A 13,922-nucleotide genomic window follows, 5' to 3' on the forward strand; every position below is an offset into this window, starting at 1 on the left:
TCTTCCTGTCCCAGTGAGGCTGCGGCATCTTCATGTGGGACACCGGCTTGCGGCGGGGAGCTGGAGTGGGTATCCACACGCATCTTCCCTGGATGTGCTGTAAGATGTCTACACCACACAGGCTGCCTCTGGGTACCTCTGTCTGCTGGGGGAGGGGGATCAGGAGGAGATGAATGTCAGAGAGAAAGAGACCAAGACGGAGAAAGAAAAGGAGAGAGGAGAGGCGAGGCGGAGAGGGGAGAAGAGGAGGAAGAGGAAGAGGGAAAGAGACAGAAAAGGAGGGGGGAGGGAGAGAGAGAGAGGAAGAGGGAGAGAGAGAACAAACATATTCTCTGACAGAGGCAAACAGAGGCGGGGAGAGAGAGCTTCAGAAGAGGCCAGAGACAGACAGCCTCCCTCCCACCTCCTCTCTTAGGGTCTGTCCTGGGGTGGCCCATTCCCAGCCTGAGGGGGGACAGCAGCCCGAGGCCAGCCAGGCCCCGCGGGGGCCCTGCCTTCTCACGGGACAGGAGGGCATATTTCAGCATTGGAAGGCGCTGCAGAGGGAGTCAGTCAGGGCTGAAATTCCTCAGCGCCCTGGAAGGTCCGCAGGACAGCTCCCTTCTTCCAGCTTCCTCCAAGGAGCCAGTTCCGGGACTCTCCAGGCCCCGCGAGTAGGGGAGGGGGGAAGTGAGAGAAAGGGGCTGTGTGCCCACCTAGGCCACTGCGCGCTTCAGAGCAGCCGGGACCCTCCCTGAGGGACCAGGAAGAGACCCCTCCAGGCCGGGCTCTGCCCGCTCTGTCTCCCTGTTCCCTGGAGGTCTGGGCGCCCCCGCGCAGGGACTAAGGGCTGGACAGCCGCAGGCAGGGGTTCCGTCCTTGGCCTCCACCCTTCCTGTCCAGCAATCCCGGGAGCAGGCGGCGGCACTTCCTCCATGCCCCGGCCTCAATCACGGTCTCAGTCCCCCCAACCCCGTCCTGCAGGAACAAGTGTGGTAGAGGCTCGGGGTCGGAGGGCGGGCGGCCGTCCCGCGGGCTGGACGGAGTTTCTGGGCTGCGGAGAGGCCGTTGGACCCACGTCCGGACGGGAGCCCCGCGCGCCCATCCCCGGCCCGGCCATCCTCGGGGCGCGCTGTCTGCGGCCTCCCGCGCCACCCCCACCCCTGTCCCGGGACCTCCTCCGGGAAAGACACCCGGGGAGCAGCCCCCTCCCCTCCAGCAGTCCCCTCCCCTCCCCTCTCCCTGCCCTCTTGACGGTGTGGGGCTCCCCGGCCGGAGGGGCGCGGCGCTGGCAGCGGGGTCCAGAGTGTCGCGCCCAGCGCGCGCTGGGGGTCCCTGGCTCCGCAGCTCCGGACGCGGCCGGTTTGTGAAGCGGCGCGCGGGGGCTTAGCCGGGCGAGGGCGCTCTTGAGCCTAGTTTGGAATTTTTAGCCCACGCGAAAGCCGCAGGCTGGGGAAGGGGCGGGTGGGAGTGGGAGACGCCCTGGGAAGCCGTGAGACCGCTCGGCGAGGGCTCGGGACCACCAGGGAGCGACGGGGGACCCCTCGGCTCAGAGCCCGAGGGAGCGAGTTCGGATCCGCTGGGATTCCGGAGGCGCATGAAGGGAGAGGGAAATCCGCTAAACCGAACCTTCCGGGAATCGGAAGGCGCCGGGCCGCTCCCACGCTTCCCCCTCCTCCCGGCCGAAAGGCGGGGGGCGACGCGCAACGGGGAGGGAAGGGAGGGAGGGGTCGGCGACCTTAGGGGAGGGCGAGTCCCTGGGGACGCGGGGCCGCCAGGGGCCCGACCACCCTCTCGCTCCACCTCCCCGCCCCCAAGTGCCCCGCTCTCCCCCCGCCCCGCAAACGCGCGTCCTGCGGGCTGTGCTTTGGCCCTCGCGGACGCGCGCGCTCACAGAGGGTCTGACTTGGGGTCAACTTCCACGAGGTTGCCGGGCGCCTGTGAGCACAGCCGTGTCCGCACCCAGGTGCCCACCTCCCGGCACCACCAGGGTCCCGACCCCCAGACCTTCGGACGCTTCTCTTCCAAACCGAAGCCTGGGAGCCTCTGGGTGGCCTGGGGCGGGGGCAGGGGGCGAGCGGGGCGGGCCAGGAGGAGGGGGCGAGGCCGCCACTCGGCTTCCACGCCGCCCCCGCGGCCGGCTCCAACTTCCCCTCCGGAGCCCCCCTCCGGCCACCCCCCAGCCCACCGACGTGCGGGCAGCGACCCCGCCCCCCGCCCCTCCGGTCGCCCCCGCCGCGGCCCCCGCCCCCTCCCCATCCCTCCCCGCGCGCTCTCCCACATGAAACCTTCCATCACGCTCAGAAAGAATGTGCTACAACCTCGGCGCTGCCGCGGCCGCCACCACTGCGCCCGCGCCCGAGCCCGAGCCGGAGCCGGAGCCGCTGCTCCCCCGCCTGCCCGGCCAGCCCCGGGCTCCGAGCGCGCGGTCCCCGCCGCCGCCGCCGCCGCCCCGCGCTCGCCCCGCGCTTGACGCAGTGAGCGCCGCAGCCTGGCTCCCGCCGGCTCCGCTGGGCTCCGGGTCGCAGGCCGAGTCCAGCCGGGCGGGCTCCGGGAGGGGCCGGCAGGGCGGGAGGGGGAGGAGGGCTGTCTGGAGCCAGCGAGCCCGGAGGAGGAAGAGGAGGAGGAAGGAGGGGAAGCCGCCGCCGCCGCGGCCGCCGCCGCGCTCGGGGAACCGGGGTGCGCGCGCTCTGCTCGCCCGCGACAGTGCCTCCAGCCCGGGGCCCGCACCCCGGCCCAGGTAAGAAGGGGCCTGAGGGGCAGGGGGCTGTCCGGGGCCGGGGGACCCCTCTATCGCCGCTGCGGGATCGGAGGGTCCCCGCCCCTAGGGGAGGCAGGGAAGAAGATGCTCTCTGGGGGGGGCGGCGGGGGGCAGCGCAGGGTCCCCAGCGGCTCTTGCAGCCCGGGCCACCCCATCCCTGGTGCCCTGACCTCGGCGTCCGCGCCAGGGCCGAGTCTCCCCGCCCGCGGGGCTCTGGATGCGGCGCTCGTGGCCCGCGGCTCCCGGGCGTCCCCATCCACCCACCCAGGTTCGGAGGCGGGCGCACCCGAAGTTAGCGGCCGCCGAGCCTGGGCCGGACAAACTTCCGTCCCCGACGCCGCGGCTGGAAGGGCCAGGACTCCGGACCCCTGGGGCTAGGGAGGCGCCGCGGGGACCCCGAAACTTTCCGGAGCGCGCTGAGAGCAAAAAGCCGGCTAGGCAGAAAGAGGGGGAGGGGGCTAGGCGCGCCTTCGAGTGCGCTGGGGTAGCCGCGGCGCCCCAAGTTGAACCACAGACGAACCCCTCTTCATCTGAAACCTGGTCTCGGAGTCGGAGGTGGGGAGGGAGTGGGCTGTGGGTGCCTCGATTTCGCAAAGCCGGCGTGGGGGGGCGCAGCGCCCCGCCCCACGCCCCTTGAACCTCCGGAGGGGGTGTTACGGGACCCCCGCCCCCACCCCAGCCGGTGGCTGGGCTCTGCCGGCCGCTGCGGAGCTCCCGGGAAGGACCCGCTCGCGGCTATTAATAGGCGTCGGTGACCCTAGCCTCTCCCGGTCCGGGAAGCCGGCGCGGCGGGGCTGGGCTGGGCTGCCGAGTGGGGCGGGACCCCGGGGCCCAGAGCGGACCCCCAGCTCTCCTGGTCCCTGTTCCGCCGCTCTTCCCTCCCTGCCGCCTGCTTTCCTCCCATTTTCCCTCTTCGATCTCGGGGTGTCGGCCCCCCCCGAACTTTTTCTCTTCCCAAACTGCACGGTGGCCACCCGGTCACGGCCCTGGGCCGTACCCGCGCAATCTCAGCACCATTCCCGACCGAGTCCTCCGCCGCGGGCTGAGCGCGAGTCCCCGGGGCCAGGCTGCCCAGGGAGGAGCAGGGACTTCCTACAATCCGCGCCCTTCCTCCCAACCCACGGCGAGCGCAACACATTCGCCCGCCCTTGCGGCCCCATCTGAGGGCGGGGAGAGGTCGCTGGGGGCAGCTTCGGGGGTTGTGGAGGGCAGGGGGGACCCGCGAAGCTCCTGGAGCGTTTAGGGATGCAGCTCGGGCGGCGTGTGCAGGGAGGAAGCAGCGTCCCGGCGTCCCCCCTTCAGCGTCGCCTTCGCGCGCCTCGAGGGCCCAGGAGGGTTCGGTCTCCCCCACCCCACCTGGACACTCAGGTCTGAGCCTGAGTGGATTTGAGGATCTGGGGGACGGGGAATACGGAGTCCTTCTTCCTGCCTCGGTGTCTGCAGAGCCCAGCCCGCAGGCAGCGTGGGGATCTTTGTCCCCAGGGCCGGCGCCGGCCCCGCCCCCCTCCCCGTTAACTCCGGGACTCCGCCGCCCTCCAGCTTCCAACCTCCCAGCTTCACCGCCGCGTCCTCTCCCCGGTTCTGGGTCTGGGGGAGGGGCAGGGGGCGTGGGGCGCGGCGTTGGGCCCCGGAAAGATGTCCTCGCGGCGGCGGCGCCGGCGTCCGGGTAACAGCAGGCCGCCAATCGGCGCGGCCACGGGGGAGGGGCGACCCGGCCGGGACTCCGGGGACTCGGTCGCAGCCGGACGGCGCAGCCTCCGCTCGGGGTGTGGGGGGGCGGCCGCGAGGACTCGACCCCTGCCGTGCAGCCCGGCCTCCAGTCCTCTGCCGTCCCCTCCCCCAGCTCCAGGTTTCGCTCTCTGCTGGGGTCCTGGCTCCTCAGGTTGCGGGATCTCGCCTCCCACGGCCCCGCGCGCGTACCCCTACCCGCCCCTCAAGTTGACCTCTGAGGTTCTCCGTGGATCTCAGACCCCGAGTGACCGCAGAACTGACCTCTGGGGTCAGGCAGTACCAGTCAAGGGCGCTCTGAAGAGGCCCTCGGCCTCAGTTTTTTACCCCGAGGAAATGGGCTCATAATGCCTGCTCTTGGGATGTAGCAGGACGTCCTGGCGCGCCTCCTCCGGGCAGGCGCCCAGCACAGCGCAGGGCACACGGGGGACACCTGCGAAGGCAAAGGAGGCTCCTTCCAGAGCTTCGGCTGCACTTGGCCAGCACAGGCCTGGGGGAACCTGCTGGAAATAGGGAGCCAGTATCTCTCTTGGGGTTTATGTTTGGCAGGCGGAATGGATAGGCTGGGGCCCGGAGCCCGGTGGTCGTCTTCTGCACAAGGCTGGCCAGGCCAGAAGCTGGAGGGTAGCTTACTGGGACCTTCCAAGCATGACCAAGGAAGCTCTGGGGGCCGACTAGCTTCTCCCTAGTGGAGCTGCAGCTGGGGAGACCTCACAGACAGGCAGGGAGGAGAGGGTGCCCCTCTCACCGCCGGCCTCGTTCCACAGGCCCAGGCCTGGCACATCCCAGGCTTGCAGTATCTATCTGGTGGGTAAACAAGGACCTGCTCTTGGCCTGCGGCCTGGCTCTGACCGTGGTCCAGGTCGGGGCAGAGGGAGAAAGGCCACAGCTTAGGTGTTCCAAACCACCGGTGCCCTTCCTGCTGGCCCCTGGGGCTGTGCTGGGTTTCCAGGGCCCCTGCCCCCCAGTATTTGCATGAAATCGTGGGGGCGCACTGGCTTTCGTCCTAGCACTCCCCTTCAAGGCTCTGCACCCCTATCACGGGAGCCCCACCCAGCCAGCCGAAGGAGGCCACAAGCTCTAAATTACTAAATTCGGGCCAGTGCTGGGGGGCCTGGGAGCCAAGGCAGCTCAGAGCCCACTCTCCGATTCTGGCTCCTGGAGAACCCTAGGACCCGGGCGTGTCAGGCCCTGCAGCCGGGCTAGGCCGGTCCATACAGGACTGAACGGCGTCGTGGGCGTTCATTCACATTCCCTCTCCGGTCCCCACACACTATAGGATTTATCTTGATTTGCTGCCTTTGAATTGAGTCAACTCTTTTGTATGCTCGTTGAATTGCCCAGCTGCTGGCGGCGAGCGGAGAGCGTGCCGGGGGTACTGAGGCCGGGAACCAGAGGCGGGCGGGGGACAGGAAGCGGGGAGGGGGCGCCGGCGGGGACGCGCGGGCTGCGCGGGGACTGGAGAGGGTCCCCAGGCGCCGGCCGTTCTTCGAACGCGGGCTTGTCCAGGCACCGCCGGGGCCTGCCTGGCCCGAGCGTGGAGTCCCGAGGCTCCTGCCGGGGGTCCAGGCTGCCCCTGGGGCTCTGCCTTCGACGCGCTGTGTAAGGCCAGATTCTGGGCCTCTCTTGACTCAGTTTCCCTTCCTGTAACATGCGGACGGGGGCTTCCGCACAGGCAGGTTGTCAGGGTGAAACTGAGCCGAAGAGTGCTCCAGAACCCCCTGAAGTCCTCCCAGAGGTTGGGGTGAATGAAGGAAGGAAGCGGGGCCAGGGCTGGGCAGAGGGGGCCCGGCCGGCGCCCTGCGTTCTCCGCCCCTAGGTCCCTGCCCTCCCGGATAAGGGGCGGACCGACGGGAGGACCTGAGAACGCCTTGGCTTTGCTTGAGGTGGTGGGAGTCGCGGGTAGCTTGTTCAGCCAACAGCTGTCGCCCCCACTCCCCCCACCCACCCACCCACCCCCTCCACCTTTTAGATGTGGGCGGGGAGGGCCGGGGACGGACCGCGAGGACGCTCCCTGCGCTTTCTAGGACCTCCCCTCCTCCCCCAGCCCCTGCGCGTCGCCGGGAGAGGGAAGGAGCCGGTTGGCGCGGGGAGCTGAGGAGAGCAGGGGGCTCGGGAGGCCAGGGAGAGAAGGGGAGGGCCAGAGGCTCCGAGCCGGACTCGCGGCGGAGGAAGAGGGGGTGGAAGGGAGCGCGCAGGCGGGCGAGGGAGCGAGGGAGCGAGGGAGGGAGAGAAGGAGGGAGGGAGGGAGGGAAGGGGGGCGGGAGGGGGCAGGGCGAGCTTGAATTCCCCCCCGGCCGCGCGGCGAGGGGCGGGGCCGCGCGCGCAGATCGATGGGCGAAGCTGGGGAGGAATTTCAATCCCGGGAGCGAAGTTAGAGCTTGAAGGACGGCGGCGGCTGCGGGCACAGCCCCGGAACCGAGGCCGGGCGGGCAGGTAAGCGGCGAGCGCGGCCGGGCGCTGAACCCGGGGGACTTGGGACCCCGACCACCCCCGGGGAGCGGCGCGGCCAAGCCCCCCGCCACCTCGAACCCCGGGCGTCCGCGAGTGCGCAGCGTGCGCCCCCAGCCCCTGCTGCGCCCCCAGGCCTGGCGCGCGATCCGAGCGCAGTGGGCAAAGTTGGAGGAACTTGGCGGCGGCGGAGCGGGCGCAGGCTCAGCCCGACAAAGCCCGGGGGCCCGGGTCGGGGTCGCTGCCGCAGCCCGCACGCTGCCCCGTCCCTCCGAAAGATCCCTTCCCCAGCGCCTCTCTCCCTTCCGTCCCCCTTCGCCGTCCGCACCCTGCCCGGCGCCCCCCGGACGCGGCCCCCTGCCCTTCCCTTCCCGGAAATTAGGGGGCTGTCCTCACCTCCTGGCCGAGTCGCTGACCCCTCCCCAGGCTCGCATCGCCCTCCCTGCTGGGCCGCCCTCCCCCCGACGCTGCGAGCCTCCTCGCTCCGCGCGGGGACCGTCCAGTCACGCACCGGGAGGGGTCACATTCCTCGGTCCCAGCCCCTGAGTCCAACCCCTGGCGGGGGGGTGGGGGGCTTCGCTCCGAACTGAACTTACTGGGTGCTCTCCACCCCTCGCCCCACCTGGAGTCCATCCTCGTCCCCGTCCTCATCCCTCTGGGGGCTGGGAGGAGGCTGCCAAGCCTCCGTGCCCCAACCTGCCTCTAAAGACAAGCGCCCCCATTTCCATCCTTTGAAACCCGCAGGTCACCTGCTTGATGCTGAGGGTGGGGCGGGGGGCACTGCCTGCCGTACCGCACACCGCCCCCCCCCCATAAAAACGACACCCTCTGAGATGAAAATCAGGCTTTTCCAGGTCTCAGCTGTGTGACCTTGGGGCAGGTGAATCTCAGAGCCTCAGTTTCCACACCTGTGAAATGGGGCTAGGATGATCATGCCTTCTGAAAAAAACGAAGGCTTAGCAGAAACGTTCGAGGCCGGCCGAGCCAGGTGTGCACGTCCTCAAAAAGCCTCCGTGCCAGCACTTTCCCTTCCTGCACACCCGGAGTGGGGCCTCTTTGGACCCTGGCTTGGGTTGGCTGCCTCTGCCGCTCATTCCCTCCATTGGGCTAAGGGCTGTGCGGAGAGCCTGGGGACAGAAGCTGTGGAGGGACCGGGAGCCAGGAGCAGATGTAAATGGCAAATCTCCCCATATTGCCTCTCTCAGGGGCTGCCCCCTAGAGAGGCCCCCAGCCTCCAAAGAGGTCTTCAGCTTGCACCCAGCCTTGGGGGAAACCCCATTGGGTTGGGCATAGGTTGCTTGAAAAGCATCAACATGCTCCTCTTCTCTGCCTGGCTGGCCCCCTGGCCTCCTGCCCCCTGGGTCCCTGCCCCTGCCACCTTTTAATTGAACAAGCATTGAGAAGACTGGCTTACAGTTCCCAGCCCAGGTTTGCGCCCCACTCCACCAAAGCAGGGGGAGAAACTCCAGGGGGCCGTGTGTGGGAGGGGGTCACCCCCTCACCTGGATTTGAGGGGTTTTGGAGCCCAGCCAGGACCCCAGCACTTGGGTCCCTCATTTTCCTGGGCATACGGTGGTCAGGGAGTTCTGATCCCCACCCCTTCTGGGCAGAAGACCTGGGGGTCTCCAAGTCAAAGATTGGGGGCCATGCCCCTCCCCCTGTCCTACAGCCAGCTGTGCAGCCCCCTCCTCCTCGGCCGCAGCAGGACTGCTGTGTGCGTATAATTCAGGATGATACAGCAGGCTCGGCAGGCAGCTCCCGACTCCCAGAAAAGCCAGTGGGCACCTGAACCAGAGCCACACTCCTGAGGCCTGGTAAGTCCAGGGTAAGGGTGCAGGGATGTGGTGGGCACCTGCACCCAGGACCAGAGGAGGGGAGGGAGGGCGGCGTCCCTTCCCCACCGTGCCCCAGGACTGCCACTGGAAAGCACTGATTTTTCAAAGTGTCTTTGGAGGCAGGCTCCCCACACCTGGGCCAGGGAGAGGCTGCTGCTCCTCCACCTCCCTACCACGGTCCCCACCAAGAAACAGGTGTCCGGGGCCCCAACGAGCGCCCAGGGCCAGAGCCTGGAGTAGTTGCCTGTCTCGGACCCCGGCATTTGAATATTTTCACCCTAAATGTATACTTGTAGGCTTCACCTGCTCTCCAGGAGAGAAAAATTGGACTAAAATATGACCACAGTGCCTGAGATCAATGGGGTAAAATCGGAGTGGCTGCCTGGGTCCCATGTTGGTGACTTTCTCTGTCTGTTTCCAACACACACGCATCAGCTCTAGATTTTGATAGAATTTTCTAAGCACTCAGGAAAGCCTCCTTCTAAGGTCCCCCTGAGGTCAGAGCCCCCACCCCAGGATCCCTACCCACCAACAAGCCAATTCCCCATTTTGGTAGGGGACTGTGTTTCTCCGTGCCAGACTCAGACGCCATCGCATTGGAGGAAATTTATGAGCAGAGGTGCATGGACTTGGGGTGTTCATATATCTTCACAAGAAAGAAACAGGCAGGCCCTCGAGATGCCCGGGTGGGTGGTACATAAATACACGAGGGGGCCGGTGGAGGGGGGCAGGATTAAAAATGCAAGTGAGTGACAGGCGAGAGATAGATCTCCAGGGCTGGGTGATGAGGCCATAAATTTCCGGGCGTGAACCTGGAGCGGATGGTGGCACCGCCGCGGACATTGGATACATTTGTCATCTCTCCAGCGCCCCCCCCCCCTCGCTCTTTCCTTTTTGTTTTTGTTGTGGATTTGGTTTCTTCCAGCACAAGCTCGGGTGTCAAGTGGCCTTGGGTGGGTGTTTGTGGGGGTGGCTGGTGGTGGAGCCAGTGTAGTGGACAATGGCGCCATCCATTCCAGCACCAGCTGTGCAGATGGGGAGACTGAGGCCCGGATTGGGGTGGGGCTGGAGAGGGTGGTGGAGGGGTTCTATGTCCGGCGTCTGGGTCCTGTTGTGTTGGTTCAGGTCAGGGGATTCCAGCAGGGTGGGAGGCCTTGGTTGTTGGGGGCTGCTGCCTCCCTTCACCCCCGTGCACCCTGAGCCAGTTGGTGGCACCGACAGTGAACAGGAAGCAGGGCGGCAGCTGGGCACTCGAGCCCAGCACCGTGCCCCGCCCCGGATGTCCCCTTCCCAAGGCTGGTGGATTGAGACCTGGTTCTGTCCCACCTCTTCCAGCCTCCTGGGGAGGGAGGGCAGGAGGTGAGAGACCACCCTGGGAGCACTGATGGCAGACGAGGGCCAACTGTGTGCCCTACCTGGAGCCTGGGACAAAGCCCGGAGGAGCTTGGCTGCCTTGGAGCTGGCATCCCCAGATGGAAAGACAATGGTCTCACAAATAAATGTGCCTCCTTTCCCTCGGAGATCAGCCGGTCCAGCCCCATTTTCCAGAAGGGTCCAGCGTCGCCCGAGGTCACACAGCAAGTAAGCTGGAGCTGTGGCTGGACCAGGCCTCCACACCTGTAGGGCTGTCCTGGGGCAGCTGGGGTCTTGGTCTTGGAGAAGAGCTGGAACCCAGGCTGAGGCAGGAGGGGGTCCAGCAGGGCTTGAGGGACCTTCAGAGGGGAGGCAGAGAGGACGACTACTCTGCTCCCTGCTCCAGGCCACGGGGGTACACAGGAGCCGGTGGGGAAACTGAGTCAGGCGGCGAGGACCACTCCTCTGCTCCCTGCTCCAGGCCGTGAGGGGTGCACAGGAGCCAGTGGGGAAACTGAGTCAGGCAGAGAGGACCACTCCTCTGCTCCCTGCTCTGGGCCATGAGGGGTGCCCAGGAGCCGGTGGGGAAACTGAGGCAGAGAGGACCACTCCTCAGCTCCCTGCTCCAGGCCATGGGGGTGCACAGGAGCCAGTGGGGAAACTGAGTCATGGAGGCTGGTCCACACAGCCCTTCCCCACCCACATGGCTAGGACTCCTGGGGCTGTTCTGTGGTGGGAGACCCTGGAGTCTCAGGATCTCGGTTACTCAGCCCCGGTCGCCTCCCTTCTGCCCAGCAGTTAGTTTCTCAGGTCTCACGGCTTCCAGGCTCCCCTCCCCTGTGAGCCGGACCCAAGCTCCTCTTTGGGGCTGAGGAGGAGGGGTCTAGCTGGCCCCTATAGGGTGGGCAGAGTTTAGATAACCCCACAGGAAGAGGCAGGCATCCAGGCAGGAGAGGCAGCGGAAGGGAAGGTGTGAGGCCCCCAGAGCAGTGAGGGGTCGGGGGGAGAGGGGCCATGACAGTGGACGGTGACCCCCCCTGCCCTCGACGTCTGCCCTAATGTCTTCCTCCGCCAGTTCCAGGACAGACTCGGGCAGCCACAGTGGGAGAGACTGGTGGAAGGACAGGGCCTTGCCTCCCTGTGTGTTGTGCCCAGTGCCCCCACATGAGGCCGGGGTATATTGGAAAACTGCGCTCTGGGCTTCCGAGGGAGGGATGGGGACAGAGGAGGCACAGCCGGGCGGGAAACATCCTTCGGCCCGGGCCAGCCCAGCCATCACCAGGTCCACTGTGTTTGCTAGAGCCTCCAATTCAATCTCTGAATTTTAAAGATAGGGACACTGAGGCCCAGACAGGGCAGTGGCCGCAAGCCGCTGAGGCTTGTAGGCAGCGGTATCTGGGCTCAGCCCTGCTCCCGTGCTGGGCTCCCCACACCTCATATCCGGCCTCAGCTGGGAGAGTGCCCCGGCCTTACCGACGGGGACCCGGCAGCCCACGGCGTGGAGGTGAACCAGCTTGTCTGGGAAGCCACATTCCACCCCTGTGCACCCCCAGGCCCTCTGTGGCCCACTACCCCCTCTAGGACCCCACCCCACAGAAGCGCATCTCTCTGCCGTCCGCCGCCTCCAATGGTAACTTCTGTCAGAGGGCTTGTCACAGAGCGCTGACCGCGCTGAGAGCTTCTCACCAGCACTGGACATGTGGCCAGGTGGCGGCCGAGGGCTCGGGGGGGTCTGTCCACGTGACAGGTGCACACCCCGGCATTGCTGCCCTGACATTTGGAGGCTGTTGGGTTGGGTCCAGGCGGAATCCTGCCTGGGATGGAAACCCCGGGAGATGATTGACAGCCTGGAGGCTCCCCTGTGTTTACCGACAGATCCGAGTCTTATTTTCAGCAGGATCAAACTCAGGCACCTCTTAGTCATTAACTCCCTCTAGTTTAATAAACACAGATACAAACACAGCCAGCCATGTGCCCGCCCCACATGGATGAGAATCCTGCCCGGCTTCCTGGGGCCGAGGAGCGGGGTCTGGAAATGGGGGTGCCGTTGGGGGGCTTCCCAGACCCTCGGCCGGTGCACAGGAGGCCCTGCAGGGAGAGGGCTTGGCAGAGCACACAGTGAGGCAGCGCTGGCCCGGAGGGACGAGTCAAGTACAGCTGTGTGCCTTCACAGTCCTGCGCTGTCGAGACAGAGCCCGAAGTAGTGGCTGGGAAGGTGTCCCGGAGATACCCACAGCACAGCTGCCCCGCCACGGCTGCATGAAGGGGTGGCCAGCGCTTAGCTCCCTCACTGCCATCTCGACCTCCACGGCCTCCCTAGAAGCCCAAGGGGTTGGGGATCCTCAGGATGTGTCTCCTGGGCCTGGACTCTGGGCTGTGCTGTGGCTCCTGCCTGGCCCCTGCACTGGTCAGAGTGCTGACCGAGGGAGGGGGACTGGGATGCTTCCCGGACATGTCTGGAAAGGTGGCAGCTGGTTCCTAGACCAGATCCCAAGGGAGATGGCATTAGCCAAGTGCCTACCTCTGCCTGAAGGGTGCTGGTAGTGGCTCCAGGGCACCCTGGAGAGGAACCCCCAGTCTGTTGTCTCCCTGCCTGAGGGGAGCCTGCACTGAGGCCTCTGCCCGCCTCACTGACAGACCGCCCCTGTGTCTGTTTGCCCCGTGGAAGCTGTGGAAGGGCCTGGCCTCTGCCCTCTTCACCGAGGGACCACCCCTGCATCTATCTGTCCTGTGGAATGGTGGAAGGGCTTGGCTGCAGATCATGGGGTGGCCTGGGCTGGGGAGCCTCTGGTGTTCGGCGTGACCCGAGGTGGGTCCCTTCCCTTCCCAGAGCCTCGGCCTCCCCTCCGTCATGTGAGGACAGGGGTGGATGGATGGCTGTGGGGAGTGTAAATGGCTGACACCAGTTCTGGAAAGGGCAGAGCCACCACTGCTGGGAGAATCCCCAGCCCTTCTGATTTGCCCCGCACGGCCCTCAGACCTGCAGCCCTGGAACCTGGATGGGGCGCAGGTTTGGTCCCTGCATCCCTCTGTGCCCTGCTGTGCAAAGAGACAGGGAAGGAGGATGCTGGGGAAGGGAGAGCAGGTGTAATGGCCCCGCAGCCGAGACACGCTTCGTGTGGGTGAAGGGCAAGGCCAGTGCAGCTGGCCGTGGGGGCTGAGAGGTGAGCGGGAGAGGCCCCGGGGTCCGGGCTGCTCCTGTGTCGGAGCTCTTGGGAAGAGTTGGATGGTACTCGGATTGCTTTGGGAAGTCTCTGGGGAGTTTGCAGCAGCTGAGAGACAAGGCTGGCTTTAAAGCATCCCTCTGATGTCGACGGAGAAAGGGTTTTTAAGGGCACACAAGGGAATGAGCCACCCAGGGGACTGCCGACGTCTGAGAGCCATGAGGGTAGCCCGTACTGGGTGACGACGCTGGCAACGGAGAGACAGAGAGGATGTAACTTCTGTTTTGACAGTGCTTAGAAATTGGAGCTACATTCCTATAGAGAAAAATATTCTGTAAGGCAAAACCCATTTTCCTATTTATATTCATTAGGAAATGAGGGAGGCGGTCCTGTGGAGAGGAAGGTTGTGCAAAGCAAGTCCTGCTTCCCTGTGACAGCCATTAGCATTTCAGAGCTGTGTTCTTGGGGAGATGAACCCCCCAAAATGGATTGGTATGAAACAGCGGGGTCATCTTGGCACAGAACCCCTCGGGGTGCCCACAGAAGTGGGTCTCAGGGCCCATTCCTCAGGTTTCCGGCACCCCGGCTTCCTCCAGGAGACGGGATTCTCAGATCTTCATTTGCGTGTGGCTGTGGGTGCAGATGGGTGTC

At 66.1% G+C, this 13,922-nt stretch overlaps 1 protein-coding gene across 2 annotated transcripts in view; it reads left to right on the forward strand.

Moving 5' to 3' along the window:
• The first annotated feature begins 2,524 nt into the window (after positions 1-2,524).
• ELFN1 (extracellular leucine rich repeat and fibronectin type III domain containing 1) overlaps positions 2,525-13,922 on the forward strand; it is an 83,002-nt gene continuing 71,604 nt past the window's right edge. The window contains exon 1 of one of the 2 annotated variants that reach the window (XM_031013549.3): positions 2,525-2,719. The gene's annotated coding sequence lies outside the window, so the exon portion shown is untranslated. Of the gene's footprint in view, positions 2,720-6,797; positions 6,905-13,922 lie in introns of those variants that run through there. The other variant, XM_019030313.4, reaches the window with a different exon arrangement.

This window comes from Gorilla gorilla, chromosome 6 (assembly GCF_029281585.2).
Source record: "Gorilla gorilla gorilla isolate KB3781 chromosome 6, NHGRI_mGorGor1-v2.1_pri, whole genome shotgun sequence".
Lineage (NCBI taxonomy): Eukaryota > Metazoa > Chordata > Mammalia > Primates > Hominidae > Gorilla > Gorilla gorilla.